An 18,855-nucleotide genomic window follows, 5' to 3' on the forward strand; every position below is an offset into this window, starting at 1 on the left:
CCTACTCTACCTAAACAAAAGTTGTGTACTTTTTAAAAATAGTAAGCCACAAGCATAACAAATTTTTTTTTTATTCCCTACATTTTTGTCAATCAGCTGTGGGATGGTCAAAATGTTGAGTATTACATCACATATGAAGTCTTGCAATTCCCTTCTAATGTTCACTATGCTGTTCCCGTTTAATGGTAATGCCTTCTCTCTGAGATTATCGCCCATTTTATACTACATCTCTATGTTATATGTTTATAACTGTTTTCAAATTGTTTCTCCCACTTATGTATGAGTTCCTTGTGGGCTGGAGTTATTTTTGTCTTTCTTTGTATCTTCATTGTTTAGCACAGGGCCTGCCACATTGTAAGCACATAATAAATGCTTATGACTAATGACTAATGCCTTCATCAAGGATCCTCTTAATATGTGTATATTAATTCTCATATTATTATATAGATTGGAATATATGCAAATAGTTAAGCAATTATTGATATCTCATTAGCTATCTTTGTAGTAATTGTATATTTTTGCTTCATTCCCTCCTTTATCTTGTGAATATGTACTTTCATACTCTCAAAATTGTATTGCTTCCAGGACAGAGCTCATGTACACTTGTTCTAATAGGGTTAAGAGTTAATCTTTGTTCTCTTTAATACTATTTCATCCTTTGCAAGTACATCTTGAACTATGAAGTTCAAAAGTGGCGGCTCTGCTATGTTTAGTGTTTGTAATAGTAATGTAATTTAATTCTTTTCTATTGGCAAAGCTATCAGGCACTTAGCTCTTAGTAATTAATCAAGCCTCTGTTAAAGAAACAGAAGGTATGAACCCCTGTTGCTGATGTAACAGGAAGGGACTGAAACAGGAAATGGCTGAAATAGGAAGTAGCTAATGCCTTGTGTGTGTGTGGGGGGGGGGGGCGGTGAAGAAGCCCCTGATGGATCACACAGATCTTCTTGTAGCAAGCTTCATGGAAGCAGAAGCTGCTGCTGCCAAGGAGGCTGAAGAGGAAAGGCTCCCCAGCCTGGAGAGAATGATTTTGATTTTGGGAACCAGTTGGAGCTTCTGCTGAAGAGCTGCTGAGTCCCAGGGCCAGCCAGAGCTTCTGGGACAACTTGAGCTGCCATAGACTGAGGAAGCGTGACTGTGATTCTGGTATTTTGTATAAACCTGCTTCTGGCTTTGTTAAGCCTTAACTTCCTGGGAACAGAGACTGTGAAGGATTTAAGCTGGACTGGGCACTGTGAGCTTCAGCTTGTAATAGGAAGTGCTCAGAGAGCTGGACAAGGACCTTGGAGCTGTCTGCCTTCTAACCCAGGTGACAGTTTGCTGAATCCAGGTAGGATCTGGGAACATGGAAGGGGATCCAGGGAATCTGAGAGACCACTCTGGGTCAAGCTGAAAGAAAACTTTACTTGGATACGGTGTACTGACTGAGAAATGGTAATTTACTAATGACTTAGGGGTGGCGCACTTGTGTATTTTCTGAAGATTGAATAGTGAATGATAATTTAATAGTCTGATTTGTAACTTAGTGTACCCTATGAGTGGAGACCTTTGACTATTATACTTTGTGTCCCTTAAGGAGGCAAACCTCCTTAAGGATGATTGAATGATTGAGTTACTAAATTATTGTTCTTTGTTCTAAATTTTGTGACCACTTTGGTGAAAACTATGCAGCCATTTTCTGTGATAAGCTGTTGTGAATACTGTATTTTGACTTTCTGTGATGAGTTATAACATTGTTAATGCTGTACCTTGGTTTGCTATGAATGTTTTGCTCTGATTTGTTATGGAATAAAGAGTGTTCACTATACTATGTAATCAGAATGTAAAAGCTGTTCACAGTAGCATTTTCTCTGGAAAGCTTCTCATGCATGGCTTTAGAGTGTTGCAACAAAATCATTATAAGAGTATTGGAATATGATTTTAGTCTTTCTTCTTTGCCTTGTCCTCTTTCTAGTTTTATGCTTTAAGTGCCCTAGGTATGATATTATTTACTTGTTTTTTTTTTAAAATAGACTTTATATAGCTATGTTCTGTTTTAAAAGAGGATAATTATAATGATCTTCTACCATTCTTTTCCATATGATTTTATGAATGAGTTGTCCCCCTGCCAAGCTGGGACTGCCATTGACTGTCCCATCCCTAGATCTGAGGAGTAAGTTAGATCTTTTCTGAGCAAAGTTATTTTAAAGGAAGTTTTTTGGGGGGGACAATTAGTTTATATTGGTTGAATTTCTATGAGGAAATATTGTAATGCATGTCTTTTTTATCAATATCCAATTTTCCATTATTAATAACTGGCTTAAATAGGTCATGTTGGAGTTGTTTTAATTGCATGTCATGTCTATGTCATGTAATTTTTTTCTACCTTTGTACTAATTTTGATTTTTGCTTTAACAAATCACAGGTGTATCATTACCTTACAGTTAAAATATAATCACTTTGGTGTGATTTTATCTACTTCCCATGTCTAGTTATTATGGATTCATTTCTAGAAGAAAGTATTCATGATATACAGGCAAAAGGCTTTTTTGAAGTTGAAGTCTTTGGCCTTTCTCATTGCTTATTCCTGATCCATATTTCATTTTAATATGAAATTTAAAAATCTTTTTTGTTATCACAAAATTTAACAAACACCATCAAATATGAGCATTTCCACATATAAAGAAGAACATGAATAGCTGATTGCATATGGAATCACGAACCTCCATTATGTATAGCTTTGTAAAAGTATATAATACATTCAGCATGTTCGTTCCAAAGCTGTCCTTCTTTGTCTATTTACCCCTGAATGAACCTCTTTTTGTTCTGTTCTGTGCATTAAAAAAAGAAAATGCAAAAATGAAACACTTACCTTTTCTGTATCATTATCACTACTCTCCCTCCAAATGCTCCTTCTGCAAAATTAATTAAAAAATAACCTTCCTTTTAACCAGTAAGCACAATCAAGAAAAACAGATACTTCAGATATGTCTAAAAATATGGATCTCATTTTTCAGTTCTTAATGCATCACTTCTCTGTCAGGATTCTGCCTCCATGTTTCATTATTGGACCACTAGAATTCAGGTTGGTCATTGCATTGATAAAATAATACTCAGTTTTATAAAGTCATTTTTCTTTGTAATCATTGTATAAATTCAACTGCAGCAATTCATAAATGTCCCCCCCTTTCCTCCTCCCTGCCTTTTCTTCCCTTCCCCTTCTCACACCTCTTTTCCCTCCCACCCTTTCCCTTTTCTTTCTTCATCATGTACCTCAACAGATCTTGGTACACAGGATACTATTATTTTTGTCTTTATTTATGAATGCTTAACATAAATACTTCAATACAAAATATCCAAATACCCCATGAAATTATGTCATTTGTTTCATTTGGGTAGAGGATAAAACTAATTCCCCAACTCTTTCATTTGCTCTTTGAGAACTTAAGGCAGTCTTCAGTTCATTACAATATCCCCCAATCTTTCTATTATGTCAATAGTGAGAATGTCCAAGACTGGTACTGATTCCAAACTATGTTAAAGTTTTTGAGATTCTTAGTATTCCCTGCCCACTTTTTTGACAGTACCACCATCAATGCAGGAAGCAAAAAGACTGTGCAGGACTGAGGCACGTTTGAATTTTCTTTGGTTTCATATATTGCACCAGCCAGATAATTTATCACCAAGGCCCACATGCTAATGACAAGCCTCTCCATTCTTGGCTAGGCTGTTCTTCAGGAAGCAAACTCAGTTCCATTTTAGTATGGAATTATACTACAAGACATTCCAGATTGCCAAATATTGTGTTCTGTTTGCACAGCTTTCATGAAGCAATGGTCAACTCCACATAATTATGAAATGTCAGAATAGGATTTTATGAAAGACCTATATATCTTACAAAAATATTGTGCAGTTGTGTGTGTGTGTGTGTTGCAGAGGAAAAAGCACTAGGTTTAGATTCAGAAGATCTTCCTTTTACCATTGATTTTCTCTATAACATAGGACAAATAAGGAAGTTGGGCAAATTGGCCTATAAATTTCCTTGTAACTACACCTGATACTCTGCAGAATATACAATATGTTTACTGGGTTACTAGAAAACTCAGAAGTTAAAAAAATTTTAGGACATATTTTTTGAATTAATATTTTAGATAAAGTAGTTTTGATTTTTGTAAAAATGGAAAAAAATCTTACTAATTAAACTGTAGCAAAAATTTATATCTAAAATTAATTTTCTGTCAATTTTTCTGAGAAAAGGAGAATTGGACAAAGAAGTTGATTTTGGATGGATATACACATATGTGTATGTCTATGTCTATGTCTATACATTTATATGTATACACACAGATATACATATACATACATTCTTCCTTACACACATATACATATAAATTTTTTTTGTTGGTTTCCTATCCAACTCTTTGTGACCCCTTTGGTGTTTCTTGGCAAAGATACTGGAGTGGTTTGCCATTTTCTTCTCCAACTCATTTTACAGATGGATGACTTGCCCAGCCTCATACAGTTAGTAAGTATCTGAGGTCAGATCTGAACTCAGTTCTGCCTCATTCTAGGACTGAAGCTCTATCCACTGGGCCATCTAGCTGTCACAACATATATATGTATATGTATGTGTGCACACATATATGCATGCACACACATGCACACCTCTTTTCTTCTAGTTTTCACCTCTTAATAGAAAAGCATCATTTAGATAAAGGGTAAGTCCCTCCCTGTGAAAGTTTATTGAATCATAAGATTTTAAAACTAGAAGACTCTAGAGACTATTTAGATCTGACATATATAGAAATGACTTGCCCAAATTCACAGGACTATATCTGAATAGAGGAAGTTTTATAACTAGAAGCAACTATGGAGATGATATAGTCGAAGTCCCTTTTCTGGATCTTCATCTTGACCTCTCTTTCTACTCTACCCTTTTTATGCACCAAGGACAAACATTTTGCTATCCCACAATTCTAAATGGGTAGGCTTTAGTGACAGTATGACCAGGGGAACAAGTAGGAAATCCCACAGATAATTTAGGAACTAGAATAAAAACCTATAGCAAATGACCTAAAACATCAGCCAGCAGTTACCCAAGTACTGATATGAGTTTATTCTTTTTGGCCATCAATATCTAGGTTTTACAGTTTTTAGCTATTCTCTCCTATACACAACATCAATCTTGACCTAAAAGGAAGAATATTAAAAAAAACTGATTTGGTTTGTTCTCTCCTCTGATTATGGAGTTGTTCCTCATCTGAACCCAAAGGAAATAATTGTTACTTCCTGCAAATGAGTCAAAACCATCTGCAAATTACAATATAGAACCTGCCCGAGGTCAATCAAATCTATAAGTGTGCATAGATGTATATATGTGCACATATGTATTAGATAGAAAATATATATTGTTTCTTTTTTTAAGTTGGAAAATACTCAGGTCAAAATTGTTAATTAAATTACATACTTTTTTAACTCAATGAAATAACTGTAAAGTTGTGACTCCTCTGCAATGCTGTGCTATAAGAAATGATGTCTGTGGTAAATACATAGAAACATGGAAAGATCTATATGAACTGATGCAGAGGAAAGTCCAAAGAGCTAAAAAAAAATCCCACTATAAACAGTAAGTACAACAATGGGAATGGAAATAACAACTACATACCAAAAAATAAGTGACTATAGCAAAATTATAAAGATCAAGAGGAACCAGATAAAGAGATAGACAAGGATGCCTTCAATCAGACCTTTGTGCTAAGCATTGCACATGTATAAGCACATTTTCAAAGTATAATTCAGTTTTGCTATTTTTTTCTTCCTTCTTACATAAAAGAAGTACCTCACATAATATACATTTATTTTTCTCACCCATCTTTTTCTGAATGTTTTTACTCATTGACAAATGAAGTCATTTCCTCATGGGACAATGTATATATTTTATTAAAATTTTGAAAAAAAATGTGGTTATAATTATGTTAAATGAATTTGCTTAAAATGTATTTTCATTTGCTTTTTAGAATGCGTGTGGGGTGGGGTGGGGTGGGGGTGGAGGTAGGGTATAGGGCAACATCCTTGAGTGTTTAAGGTTTTAACAAGAAGACATTTTGGACTTAACCTTTATTCTATTTGCTAGAATTATAAGAGTATGAAGAGTTCCTGCTGTCAACTTCTTATTTTCTTGCCAGAGACTAATGATAAGGAGGGATGATAATCTATTATACTGGACTGTATGGTTTCAGAAATAATTTATACATACTGACACTAAGAATGTGTGCAGCTTTGCAAACGCATACAGCTTAACCAACAGTTTAAATGGAAATGCTAAATAAATGCAATTTATAACTAATTTGCATTTTATATGTATCATCTATGGAATTTCAATAATTCATGTGGGTATTTCCCCATATTGTCTGAATGCTTTTTCTAAACACAGAATCATGAGACCCAGAGCTAAAAGGGAACTTTAGAAATTATCTAATCTACCCCTTTCATTTTACTGTGAATCAAAAACTATTAAAAATCAATAACAGTTAAACAATAAAAATGAATAATTAAGCAACTACTATGTGCTAAAAATTGCTCCTTAGCTGAAAATACTAAGACAATAATGAAAAAAATGTTGTCCTCAAGATGTTTGCATTCTATTATGGAAAACTACATACACACATACACATAAATGTATGTATGTCTGTATATTTACATGTAGATATAAATATATTCATATATATGTATGTATACAAAATGAAAACAAAGTAAAGTGGTTTTTTTGTTTTTGTTATTGTTTTTGGAGTGGATAAATACTAGCAGAGATTAGAAAAGATTTTATATAGTAGGTAGCTTTTGAGTGGAACATTGAAGAAGATAGATAAGGAAACTGACACCTACTTAGATAATAGTGACTTGCCAAGGACACAGAAGTAATACTAAATGGTAGAGACAAAGGATTATAACTCAGGTCCTCTGATCCCAAAATTCAAATTCACAGTCAGTCCTATATGACCTCTCAATCTATGGTTAAACTTTCTATGTTCAAGATTTTTATTCAAATGTATTTAGTTGCTTATCTTTACATAGCTTTAAACTAAATATGTATGTGTGTGTGTATGTGGGGGGCGGAATTACAAAAGCCTCATTTTAGTGGAGAAGTGACAAGTAGCCAGGACATATGGCTCTGCCTAATGTGGGCTACCTAATCTCAGTATGACCTTGAATTTTCTGAGTCTCATTTAACTCTCCAAAATATCAATTTAATTATAGTTATTACCTACTTCACAGGACTTGTAAGGTTTAATTAATGTTAGCAAGTGTTCAAGTTATTTAGTTGAAATCTACTCTATAGAAAAGTCACATGGACCTGAAAATACCCCCAGATGTTACACTCTTTAAATCTATACTACTTTTCTCTCATTTATTCTGAGTTATGATCAAGTTTCTTACTTTTCTCCATCTCCAACTATTTCCTGTTCTCTGGTCACAAGGAAAACAAAGTAGAGAAAATACAGAATACAATGGAAGCTTCTCTTTTTTTTTTTATTTACAGTTAGCATCAACAGCTACCTCTAGAGACCCCAAATTCAAAATATAAGATTTCAGATGAATTGAAATTTTCAGTCCTCGACCATATACAACTTTCAGATCTGAAGGGTAGCAGAGTCCTGAGTACCTACCACTGCTTGCTTTCCAAAGGACTACCTGTGCCCAAGATGTGGGAGTGCCATCTGAGCTTGTATTAGACTGATCAGCCATAGTCAAACACACTGTACCGTTACCCCAACATTGGATTCTTATTTGTTCTCTTTAGGGATGAAGGGTGAACAACAACATCCAGTCGGGCTGTAGAAGAACTCCATGGAGACCATCACTTTTCATTTATATTTTTTTTTTCAGTTTTTGACATATTAGTATACCTTCTTGAAACTAAACTGAAACTCTCATTAACTAGAAATCTTGTTGTTGTGGATGTCCTCTCTAGCTAATCAGATTGAAACCCATTTATGCCTGCCTGTCTTACATAACCTTAATTCATATTCTCCCATAAATATACTACACAGGATACATTTAGCAATCTGGGGGGTTTTCTCACTTTCTCTTGACACTCTGACAGTGAAGCATATGGACTGCCCATGTCTTATTCTTACCATATGAAAATATATACCATAAAATTATATGTTGTCTGATCTTACATATCAGTGCCCTTATACTTGTACCACATTATGGATCGACACCTAGCATGTATTACTATATGTAACTATGGTGCTATTCAAATAATAGAAAGTACATAATGAAATTATTATTTATAATTACATTTTTATATGGTAAGCACCAATCCTAATATGATACAAATTTGAGGGTGCCAATGTGTAAGATTGTAGAAAGTAAGCAATGAATAAGGGCATTTAAGTGGCACGGTGGGTAGAGTGCCATACCTGGAATCAGAACAACCTGAATTCAAATCTGATCTCAGACTTTTATTAACTGTATGATCCTAGACAAGTCACATAACCCTGTTTGTATCTGTTTCCTCATTTGTAAAATGAGCTGGAGAAGGAAATGGCACACCACTACAGTATCTTTGCCAAGAAAATCCGAAATGGGCTCAAAAAGTATCAGACATGAATGAAAAGTGACAGAACAATAAATATAATGAAATAAAGATAAAAATACAAATGCATTGATGAATTATATCTATAACAGAAATCTTCCAGGATTCAAAATTAAGTGGAGTGTAACACATATGGAATTAATATTATTAGATCAACATTTGTTATAAAGTTACTTTATTTGGGAGAATACAGATCTCTGGGAGGAAAATTGAGGAGAATGTTGGATTTTAAATATCCAAATTATTTTGACTTTCTGTTGAGTATCATTCCACCCTCACCTCTCCCTCCCCCCCCAGTAGCTTGCTAAGAAGGTCAGTTGTTTATCTGATACAGAAAAAATTGTTCTAGAACTAGAAAAGAGCTGAGTGACCATCTAGCACAACTTCCTTCATTTGAGAATGAGGAAAATAAGGACCAGGGTGATGAAAGGATTTGCCCAAGGTCATATCACTAGTAAACTTGGGAAGCAGAATCTAAACTCAGGTACTCTAAAATGAATACCAATAATTGTCCCCTTGAATCATTTTTTTGTTAAGTCAAGTCTGACTCTTCCTGACCCTGTGCACCATATTGTCCATAGGATTTTCTTAGCAATGATATTAGGATAGTTTTTGTTTTTTATTTCCTTCTCCAGTGGATTAAGGCAGACAGAGGTTAAGTGAGCCAGGGTCACACAACTACTATGTGTTTGAGGCCAGATTTGAACTCAGGTCTTCCTGATTCCAAGCTCAGTGCTCTATTCACTGAGTCATTTAGCTGCCTCCTAGGCAGGCAGGTTACGTGACTTGCTCAAGGTCACACAGCTGGCAAATGTCTGAGACTAGATTTAAATTCAGGTTTTATTGGTTCCAGTCTCGGAGATCTATCCATTGAAGCTTCTAGCTGTCTTTCCTTGTATAATACATTGCTATTAAAATGTTATGGTAGCATTCAATTTTGCTAATTACTATATATGAGGAATTCCCATTACTGTGGCCTCTAAGTTTGTAACCTTATAGAACAATGAAATAAATAGAACCAACTATGTCACACAAACAATGAACCATTAATTGTTTTTTATTAAATAATGATCATCACCACATTACCATAAATAGTCACTGTACCCATTTGAAGCTAGGCCAGGTTGTGATGTTTAACAATTGGATATGTGTGTGTATGTGTATGTGTGTGTATATATATATATGTAGATACACATACTTTTAAGTTTAATATCCATTGTTAAGATTTCCTCCATTGTTTTCTTAAGCCTAGACAATCCACAATTAATAAAGTCCTGATCTGTAGCATTTGGCAACTTTTGAGGTGCAAATACTTACACTGAAAATTTACCAATCAGTTTTCTAGAACTGGTTCCATCACATTCCTGTTGGTAGCCCTTATGCATCATTTCTCTTTATTATACTGCCAGTAGAATGTCAGTTACTACTGGCCCTGCTTCTTGTAGCAACATAAAACACAGTTGTTGTTTTTTTTTTGTTTTTTTTGTTTTTTTGCTTTTTGGAGTGCAGTTGGGGTTAAGTGACTTGCCCAAAGTCACACGACTAGTAAGTGTGTCAAGTGTCTAAGGCTGGATTTGAACTCAAGGCCTTCTGACTTCAGGGCCCCATAAAACACAGTTTTGTCTTATTTTGTTTTGTTTTCCATTATAAGATGAAGGAGATATAATTCTACCCCTCTGGTTCTTCTATCTTTGAAGAGTGACTATATTATCTTACAGGTGTGATGCTAAATAAGGCCAATTTAAGTAGTTATATACTCCTTTCTTGGGTTTTCCATCTCTTCCTATTATTTCTTAGGAATATCTATCAATTCAATTTGATGCAAATCGACAAATGTTTGTTAAACAATCATTATATTCAAGGCATTTGTAGGGACTGGGGACATATATACATATACACGTGTGTGTATATGTACATATATGTCCAATTAAATATATACACTAAGTAAATACAACACATTTAGAAAAGAAGGACTCTAACAATTTGGGAGAATTAAGAGAGGTTTCTTGTAGTAGATATCACCTGATCTGAGCCTTGAAAGAATCTAAAGATTTCAAGAGGCAGCTATGGGAGGCAACCTATGTAAAGGCATGGAGACAGGAAATGAGATAGCAAATTTAGGGAATAGCTAGTGAGCCAGTTTGGCTGAGACACAGAGTGCATGAAGGAAGAATACTATGACAGAAATTTGGGAAGCAGAGTGAAAACATATTGTGAGGGGCTTTAAATAGCAAAATAAAGAAGTTTGAATTTTACCCTGCAAACAAGAGAGTCACCATGGGGAAGCAACACGGTCTGAGTTTTCTTTTAGGAATTTTATTAGGATAGCAATGGAGAAAACCAAATGCAGAGGAGACAGACACATCACAGGGAGACCAATTATGAGATTAAACATCATTTGAGAATTCATTGCATCCTCTGTTAGGTGTAATGTATAAAAACTTGAAGAGACTTAATTTCTGGGTAATTAAACATTTTATTAATCATTTCTAGTGGCAAATTAATAATATGACTCAGTGGCAGTCTCAAATGCCAAAGATGCCTTATGGAACCCACTCAATGCTTATATGCCCTTGGAAGAATGGGTATTCCTGAGGATGGCAATCAACTCTGATTGGTTAACAATCAATGAAGAGAACAAATATTATAGTGAGAGGTGGGTTTATTCTAATGTGGGGTTGGGGGAATGTGACTATGACCACTCAGTCTTAGACAAAGAGACATCTCTTATCTAGACTATTCCCACATAGGCCAATCTAGGCAAAAGGGCAGCCACCTCTACTCAAATCAGGCCAACTAAAACACATGGGCTGAATTTCCCCTTAGATTAATTTCTTTGCAATGGGGGCAGCTAGATGATGCAGTGAACAGAGCACCGGCCCTGGAGTCAGGAGGACCTGATTTCAAATCTGGTCTCAGCCACTTGACAAGCTTACTAGCCATTTGACCTTGGGCAAGTCACTCAACCCCAATTGCCCTCCAAAAAATTTCTTTGCAAGGTTCTCTAATGTCTCACCAAGGATCAAAAAATGTGTACCCCAGGAATTTGGGTAATCTTATCCATCCACAATGTCGTTCAGAGACAGAATAACGTATATGTTTCTGAAAAAGCTCTTTCTAATTCAATAATAGACTATTAATATGAGTGAAATAATCGTTTCTATCATGGGTTAGTAGGTCCAGTGAAAGAGAAGGGAACTAGTGATCAAGATTTTATAGTTAGTTGGATATAGCAAAGGAATCAGGCTATGTGGGGAGATGAAGGGAAGAAAAAAGAACAGAATAATTCAGAAATTTTGACCCTGGATGAGTGGAAGAAGGAGTATGTTCTGGACCAAAATAGCAACATTAGAAAGTGGTGTGGGCTTATTTGGAAGGATAATGAGCTTAGGGTTAGTCAATTTCAGGTGCCCCTTGGATAATTTATTCGCCTAAAATATCCAGCAGATAATACCCCCTCCCAAAAAAGAAGAACCCACTTCTTAAGGGCAGGGAGTATTCTATTTTTTTTTCTTGCTTTTGCATCCCCAGTCCCTAACTAATGTCTTATACATATTGGTTATTTTCTTGTTGAGCTGCTTTGAACTGGAACTGGAGATAGATGAGGGTTATATATGTATATTTGGGAATAATCTGTACAGAGATAATGATTGAACCCCTAGAAACTGATCAGATCACTAAGAAAGAAGACATGAATAAAATGCTACCCAAAGTGAGTCTTGAGATGCCCTCCTGAACAGGGGCTGGGATAATGTTTATGATTTGGTGACTGAGAAATTGGTGTGACTTACCTTTGGTAAAATGGTTCTACCGAGGGAAGTTTTTAGTTGGAATGCTTCCTTCCCTCCACCATTACTTCTCTTCTACCCTATCAGTCTTTTACTTTATACTAAACCTCTCAGACTCTGATATTCAAGGCTTTGTGGTTGTTTTTCAGTTGTGTCCGTCAAGGTTAGGGGTGCTGGCTTCAGTTGGAAAGGGTGTAGGAGTTGGCGATAGAAGCCACAAGCTGGAGAAATGATTATAAGAATAAATGCTATTGGCATAATCCTTAAGAGCTTGCAAAATGCTTTTATACATGTTATCTGTTTTCATCCCCACACCAACTTCATGATGGAGGTGGGAAAGGCTTATCATCACCATTTTATAGAGGAGAAAAATGGGGCTCAGTTAAACTTTCCCAAAGTCCCAAAGCAAGTAAGTGTTAGAATTTGGAGTCAAATAAAGCAAGTTTCCAAACTCAATACCATTGCCTCTAAAAAAATAAATAAAAAAGTAATGTTCTTTTACAAGAAATATAAGAGGGGTGGCTAGGTGGTTCAGTGAATAGAGCACCAGCTCTGGAGTCAGGAGGACCTGGGTTTGGATCTGGCCTCAGACACTTAACACACACACACACACACACACACACACACACACACACAAACACACGACCTAGACATATGACCTTGGGCAAGTCACTTAACCCCAGTTGCCATCCAAAAAAAAGCAAAAAAAGGAAGTATAAGAGAGAAAGAAAGGAAGAAAAAGAAAGGGATATATATATATATATATATATATATATATATGTGTGTGTGTGTGTGTGTGTGTGTGTGTATACAGAGAGAGGGAGAGAAACAGAGACAGAGAGACACAGAAACAGAGAGACAGAGACAGTGAGACAGTCAGTGAGAGAAAGAGACAGAGAGAGAGACAGAGGGGAGGAAGAGGAGAGAAAAGGAAAGAAAAAGGGGAGACCAAACATCAAGAGAAATAAAATGTCAAAAATAACATAATCTCTCCACTCTGCATTTTGTTATTTAGCCAATCCTCCTGATCATTAATTGTTTCCCTTAAAGGGATAACCCCTGAAATACTACATTGCTCCCTGCCTCCCCTCCCCATCCTCATTTAATTTTACTCATCTGTATCTAGTCATCAAGAAAGGGATTAGCATGGACAAAGTCCTTGTAAGCTTTTACCTAATTTCTTTTTGATGTATTTAATATCATTTCCCATACCTAAGCCAACCAAAAATATTCTCCCTTAGCATTCTCTACATCTTGTATTGCTGTTAACTTAGTCTATCAATATAGATATCAGAAACTGGTGTAATAGCCAACCTTTAAATATTTTTGTTTGTCCCCAAGCTGCCTGGAATAGGCAAAAGTCTGGCATAATTTAAAAGTAAATAAATACAAGCAGCACTTAACAGAAGGCTCCAAACATAAACAAATCTGTGCACGTTTTGTTTATTTATGGGATTCATGCAAAGTGTCACACTCACTTCAAAAAAATGTGTTGTACTGGAGTGATTGATTAAACACGAGAATTAAGAAACACTTTTATTCTGGATAATATTGCTTTAAAACTAAGAATGCAATGTGGGGAAAGTTGGGGTCTTTCTGGGGGTCTTTTGCTTGGTTATCTCCAATTGTCTGTGGGGGGAAAGTCTTTGTAACTCCCTTTTTGCTCTTTGTATTCCCAGTACTTGACACTCTGCCTAGTGCACAGTAAATACTTAATTGTTGCTGTTCATTCTTCCTTCTCCAAGAGGACCAATGACATCTGGAGAGTGAAGTTTTGACTTGCAGGTAAATGGGATTTATATGAGGCAGAGCTGTCTGAAGTCATCAGCTTCACGTTCTCAATGTTTATTGGCTGACTGAATACCTCCTATCAGCCATTTAAAAAAAATTCCTCCTTGGTATTGAAAAGAAAAGCCCACACTACCAAACATGAGGGAAGGAAGAGGATATCAGTTACAAATGTAAATTCAGCATCTTAAACATCATCAGCATTTTCTCCCTGGTTTTTTTTTTCTTTATTTTTGCATTTTTGGAGGTGGGAGGTCTGAGCAATTGGGGTTAACTGATTTGCCCAAGGTCATACAGCTAGTAAGTGTTAAGTATCTGAGGCTGAATTTGAAGTCAGGTCCTCCTGACTCTAGGGCCCGTGCTCTACTCACTGCACCACTTAGCTTCCCCTTTCTGCCTGTTTTGAACAACTGACCCTCTTGTCTGTAGGCCCAGGGCTACCTATGCCTTTAGAATTGTTCCTGCCCTAATTAAAAGTATATGAGATGCTTCTGCCTTGGCCAGATTCAAGTCACAGGTTTATGGTCACTCCCTCTGGGTTTCTAGTCCTTCCTATAGATTTCCTTTGTTTTTTCTGTCTAGAACCTTGATTTACTGTTTTTTTTTCTTTACATCCAGTGATTATTTGATTATTCTATCTCCTTTCTACTTTGTCCTTTTACTCTTTTATCATTTCTCATTTTCTCTTTGAATCGTTGGACTCTGTTTGCTGGATCCTTTTTTTTCAGGGTATTTGCTAGTTCTTAAGGTTTTCTCCTTTGGTGTCTTTGGTTGGTTTTCTCTCCAAGTGCTTTAATGTCATCTGATTATAGATATTTGGGCGAGTTCTTCCATCTGGTATTGAAATCCTTGTATCTGATCAACTCATACCTCTACTTGTGCGATTTTTTTGTCTTTTTGGAGGGGCAGAAGGCAGAGTAAATGGGGTTAAGTGATTTGCCCAAGGTCACACAGCTAGTAAGTGTTAGGTTTCTGAGCCTGTATTTGAACTCAGATCCTCCTGACTCCTGGCATGGTGCTCTATTCACTTCACCACCTAGTTGCCCTACTTGTTTTGTCTTGTGGGTTGTTTTCATCTTTTGTTTTTCTCTTGGGTCTTTTTTAGCCTATAGCATCATTTCATTGTATTAGGAGTTTTCTTTTGTTTGGTCATGTTTTTAGTTGCAATTTCAGGATTGATACTTTGTGTCAGGGCCAGGTTATCTCTCCTTTGAATTCTTTGACAGAGCAATTGGATCCATATCCATAGTTCTCTCTTCCCATTGCTTTCTTCTGAAGCTCTAGCATGAGTTAGTTACTTAGAATTGGAGATTAGCCCAGGCCTTTCCCTCTGGCTCAACCTCTGATTTCTGCTTCCTTCATGTAATGCCCTGACCTACTCTGTCTATGGTGTAACCCTGTCTCTTTGCACAGTCATCTGTCTGTAAACTTTGTGATTTCAAGCTTTATTCCCTAGATGGCCCTGCCCCAGAGATCAGAGATTGGACTGACTTCAGGGCCCTTCACCTAGATAGCCCTGATATAAACTGGCCTGTCTTCTATATCGTTTTGTGTATGTGTCTTCCAGGAGTTGGCTTTATCCTCTGATGTGACTCCTACATATCCCAACATAGAATTGTACTGGCTTTAGGCCCTATCTCTTGACTGACCTTGTTTCATTTCTGTCTCCTCAGAAACTGGCCCTGACCAGTTCTGACTTCAGGTTCTGCAATCATACATGTGACCTGAGCATCTTTATGGTTTTGGATGTTTTCTGGCAGACCTGAATGGAAGAGTTCCTTGGTGTTTCATTTTGATTTTTTTAATCAAATCTTTGTTTTACAGTGCTTGGCACATAGAAAGTACTTAAACGCTTTTACATTCACTCATTTGTTAATTCATTTACCTGCAATTTTCTTTCTTGTCTTGGTTGTTTTACAAGGGAGCGAGCTGTGCTTTAATGAGAACTTTCATGGCAACATCCTTGTGGAAATGTTTGTTTTAATCACTTGCCACTTGGTCTTGACCGCTACTACCACTGTGCCTCCTTCTCCTACTGTCTTGATATACCTTTGATGACATATTTTTAGACTATTTTCTAGCCTTGTGCTTCTGTCTTGGTATTTTAAATCCTGTGTTTTTATTTGGCTACAGACCACTATTTCCTAGGTCATCTGGTGTCTTCTATGTCTGGTCACTGGCATATAATCCCTGCTTTGGATCTCCCAATCTTAGGGTTTGATTTTTATACTTTACACCATATTTAGTTACAGTATCAGCATAGACAAGGTCCCTTGCTTTCTTCAAGTGGTCTGTAGTATCGGAAGCAGATAAGATGAACAAACTGGTAGTTGTAATATAACACAAAATATGATAACTACATTAGGGGGATGTGAAACAAAGTAAAAGGGAAGGTGCATTAAAGTATGAAACTGTATGTAGTTAAATGTGTTGGGAAGGTGTAATGGGAATGTAAATTTAAAAGATCTTCCCTGCCCCTAGGCTAAAGTGCACCTAGAGCCTGGGGCGGGAGGCTTGTTTTTCTGTAGATACTTTTTGATTGACCAGTGGGTCAATAAGGTTGTTACATTCTCTGAGCCAGGAGAAGGCTATATAAGCCCTGATGTGTAGCTTTGTTTTGGGGCTCACTTTGAGAAGTGTTCTGTGATTTGATGAAACTCTGGGCTAGCCATTGTCCAGAGCCCCCCGGCTTTGAAACCCAGATATTGTTTGGTATGGATGTAATGGTTGGACAGTTTGGAAATCTGTCTACTTGATCTGTTTCTGTCTTGATAATTCTGTCAGTATATTCTGAATTTCGGAGTGCTGACCTTTTTCCCCTGAACGAGGTAAATGATACATATCTGACTGATTAAAGTAACCTTGTTAACCCATTTTGAGTTGCTTTCCTTTATCAAAGCAGATCTAAGAACCTGTGTAGGCAGCAAACCCTGAGGACACTTGGGGTACTTGCTGCTACAGAAGGCTTGAGGAAAGGAATCCTAGTGAAAAAAGGAGGTGATATTTGTGAAGAAAGGGTATTGTGTTTGAGGATTTTCTGTTTATTTCTTTTCTTTATCTTATTTTTTTTTTGCACGTTGATGGTGGCAAACAAGGCTGAGATCAAGACACAAAAAGAAATAGAACAGTGGGTTGTACCACATTTTATACTGGAGTTAAACAAAAATGTCATGGAGAACAGTCTATCACATAATAAGATAACAAAGGGAGCTTTTTAATAGCAATTCATTTTGACTATGGAACAAGCCATATATTGCTATTAATATATTGCTATTAAGGGCCTACCATACGCAATACTCTCGCCTCTTATTTGTGTATTTCCCCAAAGATAAATACCATACAGATCCTGCCCTCAAGGGAGTTTATAATCTCATCATGGAGCTCCTTCCTTGTTTCAGTCATGTCCAAGTCTTCATGATCCCACTTGAGGTTTTCTTGGCCAGTAATTGTTTGAGATAGGATTTGAATTCATCTTCTTGACTCCAGATGCTAAGCTCTCTGACTGAGCTGCCTAACTGCCCCAAATAAGGAATAAAGAAGCTAAAAAGGGTGGGGAAAGGAGGGAACCAAGATGGCTGAGTAAAAGCGGGGACTTGAGATCTCCCCCAAACCTCTCCAGATGCCTGTAAAAAAAAATGACTCTACACAAATTTGAAGCAGCAGAACCCACAAAATCAGAGTGAAACAAATTTCTAGCCCAAGAAAACCTGCAAGGTCTACAGGAAAGCTCTATTGCACTGGGCTGGGAGAGGAACACAGTCCAGTATGAGCTGTGCTGGCACAGACCAGGCCCCAGCAACACCTGGAATAGGCCTCAGGGGACTGAATCACTGGCAACTGTACCAGTTTCTAGACTTCTCAACCCTGAAATGACAAAGTCAACTTAGTAGGAAAGGCCTGTGGGATATGGGTGAGAAAGGAGCATGATCTAGCCCCAAATCCAGACCCAGGATGGTGGTGGTGGCTGCTTGCAAAGCTCTAAACCTACATATGGTGGGGAGATCCAGCAACTGATCAGAAGGGGATTTCAACGATCTCTTTGGTGGTTCTGACTCAATATTATCTTGCTTTTCCTTTGCTTACATCAGGGTCACAAGTCCTGGGTGGTAGTAGTGGGCCAAGGAGGAGCACCAGAGTGGCCGATCTTGTGCCTACAGTGGAGAGGGAAACTTCCTCATGGTTTGAAGGCAGGAAAGAGTGCTTGTGGTCACTCACAGATGAGATCATACACCAGCAGAGTAGGAAACATCTCTCCTTGATCATACCACCTTGGAAGAACTGAAAATTTACAAGTCCTTAAAAATATCTCTGAAAACAACTGCACAAAATCCCCAAAGCCCAGTACAGTGTGCCCTCCACTCTGAAAGCAGAGTTCTAACTTAACAAAGAGTTCAAAAGTCCAGTAATTGGCTGGAAAAATGAATGAACAGTTGGGGGGGGAGGTGCGGCGGGGATCATACTATAGAATCTAACTTTGGTGACAGGGAAAAATCAAAACATACAACCAGAAGAATAAAACAAAGTCAAAGCTCCTACATTCAAAGCCTCCAAGAAAAATATGAATTTGAATTGGGGGGCAGCTAGGTGGCGCAGTGAATAGAGCAACAGTTCTGGAGTCAGGAGGACCTGAGTTCAAAGCTGGCCTCGGACCTGTATCAGCAATGCCATATTCACAATGCCTATAGAGATTACAAATAT

At 37.0% G+C, this 18,855-nt stretch overlaps 1 long non-coding RNA gene across 1 annotated transcript in view; it reads left to right on the top strand.

Annotated features, from left to right (window-relative positions):
• Window positions 1–856: 856 nt before the first annotated feature.
• LOC138169835 (uncharacterized) overlaps window positions 857–18,855 on the top strand; it is a 120,530-nt gene continuing 102,531 nt past the window's right edge. Inside the window, exon 1 of the long non-coding RNA XR_011170477.1 lies at window positions 857–1,330. This is a non-coding gene — a long non-coding RNA (uncharacterized lncRNA). The remainder of the gene's footprint in view (window positions 1,331–18,855) is intronic.

Source organism: Petaurus breviceps, unplaced genomic scaffold (assembly GCF_028583685.1).
Source record: "Petaurus breviceps papuanus isolate PSGF00001 unplaced genomic scaffold, PetGlider_PUasm1.0 126, whole genome shotgun sequence".
In the NCBI taxonomy this organism is placed as follows: Eukaryota; Metazoa; Chordata; class Mammalia; order Diprotodontia; family Petauridae; genus Petaurus; species Petaurus breviceps.